This window comes from Rhinolophus sinicus, chromosome 6 (assembly GCF_057876585.1).
Source record: "Rhinolophus sinicus isolate RSI-liver-muscle chromosome 6, RSI-T2T, whole genome shotgun sequence".
NCBI lineage: Eukaryota > Metazoa > Chordata > Mammalia > Chiroptera > Rhinolophidae > Rhinolophus > Rhinolophus sinicus.
In genome coordinates this window covers 17,568,535-17,573,382 of record NC_142506.1, presented here as the reverse complement: position 1 = coordinate 17,573,382, position 4,848 = coordinate 17,568,535, and positions in this window count along the sequence as shown.

The window sequence follows — 4,848 nt, the reverse complement described above, 5'->3', positions numbered from 1 at the left end:
GACAGCCCATGGAAAGCTAAAATCAATCAATAATGTACAATTTAAATTACATACAGACACTGAAGAAAAAATACTTGGATTATGGAGAATGGCTCAAAGAGAAAAGTATTGTAGAATGCAAGCCTTGCATTTGGACAAACCTGTATTCAATCCCAAGTCTGCCCTTAACTAATTATGTAATTTTGGCCAAGTCTCAATGTCCTCATCTTTAAATGGAAATAAAAATACTGACTTTGCAGGAATATAACAATTGAGATGATGCATAAACTGTCCCTGCCACTCCAACAGTGATAGCCATTTTGGAGAGGTTTCACTTTTCTAAGTTATAGGTCATGTCAAAGTGACTAAAATAGTGGGACTGGGTTTAGTATGATGTGGGTATTTCAACTATTTTAATGACATAAGAAGTAACCACATGGTCTGTCAAGCTGATTGCTGCATAAGCCATTGTTCTCTTAGACAAGCCCAGAATAAGAATCAAGATTCCTACTGTTTCACCAATACTCTTGCCTCCTTCACATTCTTGGTAAGTCATCACTGTAGATGATATCTGTGTCATCCCTACCTTCCCAAATTCATATGTTGAAACCTAATTCTTAATGTGATGGTATTAGGAGGTGGAGCCTCTGGGAATTGATTAGGTTATGAGGGTGACACCCTCATGAATGGGATTAGTGCCCTTATAAAAGGGGTCCCAGAAAACTCCCTGGCCCACTCTCACCAGGTGAGGATACAGTAAGAAGACAGCCATCTATGAAACAGGAAGCAGGTCTTCACCAGATGTTGTATCTGCCAGCACCTTGATCTTAGACTTCCCAGTCTCCAGAACCATAAGAAATAAACTTCTACCCAGTCACTTGGGTATTGTGTTATAGCAGCCCAAACAGACTAAGACATTACCTTCCCTCTTTTAGACCACTGAATAATTCCTGAGCTGCAAAATTCCATGTATGCCCTTTGATTAAGAAAAAGGGGTAACGTACTGACAATTTTAATGGCCACACTGAAAGCCTAACCATTTTTCATGCAATCAGTCAGTTCCCATCTTCCTTCCCCTTTCTCCCTTTGCCATTTCCTAGCATGCCATGCTTTCCAGTGTGTTTTGATGCAACTTCCAACACGAAGACCTGTATCTTCAGAAGATCCACCAGAGTGACCCTGAAGCCAACCAAAGATGAACACAGAACTCTCCAGACAGATTCAGGCCCAGGGCAGTCTGAATCCAGAGAGTGGGATGAGCTAAGGTCCTGGGGTTGAGATGGTGTTTAGGCTACTTAAAGGTCTAGCAGAAGCCCACATGTTGGGCAAGCCAGGCCACACCAAGGATCAACAGGTCAACAGCAATTGTTTTTTTGTGTGTGTGTTTTTTTTCTGAGAACCTTGAAATAGTTCCACTTTTCTGAAGAAAAGGAGCTGGAATATCTAGCAACTGTTTACAAAGAACTTGTGAAATAATCCTCCTGGGTAAGTCTGAACACATTCTTACTCATCAAAGATGGCAACTCACCCTCCACAAAGCAGGGGATGGGTTTCCATTGCCCTCACCTGCCCACATGCAGGGCTCAGCAGGGTCTGACTTCACCACAGTCATGCCCCAGCTCATCTATCATCAGCACAGAACCTGCTCGGGCCACACTTCACACGCCGGGCTCAGCGCCTTTGCTCAGGCCTCTGCCAATTTGGCTTGGAGCACATATGGTCCCTTTGCATAAAACACTTCTGAGATTTACCATTCTATGTGCTACAACTTTTCTGTCACCTAAAAGTAGAATGTCGCCTCCCTTTCCATGGACAAGGAAAATGTTCTGCATTACATGAGTTCCTGACTTAACGTTGCTCTCTCATTCTCTACAGTGAAAAGAACAGGAAAGTCAGGCAAGAAAGTTTCACACTAGGACCCATTACTTGCAGGATGACTTTGACCATGGCACAGCTTTATGCTTCAGCATTTTTCTCTGTGAACTGAAGCAAACTGTACCTGCTGCAAAGGGTTGCCTTGAAAATTAAATAAAGAACTGAAACAATGTTTCTAAAATTCCCTGCTTAATGTCTGGCACTTTGAAGGCAGTCAACAAATGGTGATTGGGGTTGCTATTATTGTGATTATGATTGTGATTGTTCAGTTCCCTTGTCTGTAAAAATGCATATTCATTTATTCATTCAACCCTGAACTAGGCTCTAGGGATTGAGTAGTGAACAAGACAGACGAGGTTCTTGTTATCATGGGAATTCCTTCCAAAGGCTGGGAGACAGATAATAATCAGGTGAATAAATGAATGAATAACATAATTTTAGATGGTGGGAAGTACTACGAAGAAAAACATGGCACTGCATTGGAGAATGACTGGTTGGAAACAGGTAACTACTACAAATTCCATAGTCAGAGGAGGGAGGTTTCACTGGAAAAAAAAAAAAAAATGCATTTGTGCTAACAACTGAGGGGCAAGAAGAAATCAGCCAAAGAAAGAATTGGGGCAAGGAGCCCAAAGCAAAAAAAACAGCACAAGCAAAGGTCCTGAGGTGAAACAAACCTGAGGTGTTAAAGAAGGGGAAGAATGCCAGTGTTTCTGCAGCACAGTGAGCAAGAAGGAGAGATAAAGTCAAAGGAGCCGGAAGGAGTCAAATAGAGTAAGCTTGTGAGTCATGGTAAAGAATTTGGATTTTATTCCAAGTGCAGTGGAAAGCCAGGGGGAACATAAAAGTAGGAAAGGGATGAGTTTGAATTACTCCTTTCAAAGTTAATGTTAGCTTTAGACTCAACCATAAGAGGGCAAAAGTGAAAGCCAAGGAGTACAGTAAAAGTTAACATGCAGTAACCCAGAGAGAGACAATGGTGGCTTCAACCACAAATACTTCTTTCCTTCTCCGAGTTGCTATAAAGAATAAATGAGATCATGTAAATGCACCTAGGACAATTCCTGGCACAAAATCGATGCTCCAAATATTTTCATTCTCTTCTTCCAACTCTATACTGTAGCAGAGATCTCTGTTTCTGCGAAGAACTCTGTGAGGCAGCTAGCTATATGGCAAGTAACTGCGATTGCCAGAGACTCGAATTCTCATCAACTGAATGTTGATACAGCAACATTATAATAAGGCTGAGCAAATGCCAATTTCAGCCTGGTACATATTGCCTTGTGTTGCCATTTTGTTAAAACTCCAAAAACTATTACGCCTGAACATTGTAAACTCATGTTTTTTTAAAGTAGCACAGGGACCATAATGTGTTTTGAATTCACAATCTAGGATCACCATTCTCCTCTAGTCCAAAGAGAAGATTAAAAAAATTCCAATTTAAAACTATAACAGATTTGTCTTTCAATTAATGCTGAAGGCCCAATCCGCCTGTCTTGAATTAAAGCTGCATGCTTTGCTGCTATCATCTAATGGATGCTATAAACGGATTGTTGTAAAAGAAGTAGAAGGAATACAATGTTAATTGTGATTCAGATGAGGAATAAGAAATGTGATTGATGCAAGAGACGCTCTGGATTAGAGCATCCACAATGAGTTAGGGCACAGAAAGCAGTATTGTGTAATGGTCAAGAATCTGGGTTTAAAGAAAGGTTTCCTGGGAGTAGACTGTCCTTCCCTCACTTATTCTCGTGTGTGTGACCTTGGGGAAGTCTCTTCACCTCTCTAAAAGTCAGTTTCCTCATCTGTGAAATGTGAAAACTAATAATACCTCTCTCATCAGATCGTGGTAAAGATTATACATGCTCATCTATTTACAATGTTGAGAATAGTGCTGGCATAAGATTCAAAGAAATATCAGTTATCTTTATTGCCCTTCAGGACCCTGAGGCTCAGGTAAGGAATAGGAATTATTTATTCTAGAATTAAGAAGGCTGGGTATGTAATTTTGATTTTTATGATGAATGTTACCACGACGTATTGAGTCCTCGGGGATGCTGTGCCAAGTGTTCATGTTTAAAATGAGAAGGAGCAGCTCCCAACATTCAGAAGCTGGCCTGGCACTCACACCTAGGCCTTGTTATTCTCCTGTTAGACTGAAGCCATCTCACAGACTATCAGCTTCAGACATGGCTGCTCTGAGACGGTGATAAAATGAAACAAAGCAGCTTCATAACTTCCTCCAAGCACAGACAAAATCAAGGCTTCTAAGCCACCCTAAAAACATCAACAACTCCCCTCTCTCCCCCAATTAATGACTGTTACATATTTACCAATTACAGCATATTACTCATGCTGGTCTCTGCTCTCTATAGATAAGATTTATTGAGATACACAACTGTAGAATTGCCTCTGCTTTCTGACAGCCTCCAATCTAAAGCAAGCCCTTCGCCATGTCACCTTCCCAAAGCCCAAATTCTATAATAGGTTCTTTCAATTACCCTCTAAGACATCCCACCATTGCCCACAGTGTACATTCTCCTCTTCAGCAACAAGTAATGAATCCAACTGGTTTAACTACAGGTGTTCTCCCAGTGGTCTTTAGCTGAAGTGCATTCATCTTTAAACAACCCTGTAAGGCAGGTATTATTACCGCGATTCAACGGTGGAGGAAACTGAGGTTGAGAGCGATTGAGTCACTTGCCCAAGTTCCTCCACATAGCAGGTGACAGAGAATGGACTGGCAGTTAAGTCTGTCTTACTGTGAAGCCCAGGTTCACAAGTGCCCCAATTTCATCCTAGTCTTAAAGGGTGATCATATTCTGGGTAGGGTCCAATGGATAACTGAACAAGAAATAGTGTCAAGAAATAACAGAATTAAATAGATGGGAGTATGGGGTCTTCTTAAGAGGAAGGAGGTAGTATATGTGTTGGAAAGGGGGGCTAATTTTCCCACCAATGGAGGATTTTTTCAAATTAAAAGATGTTAAGATC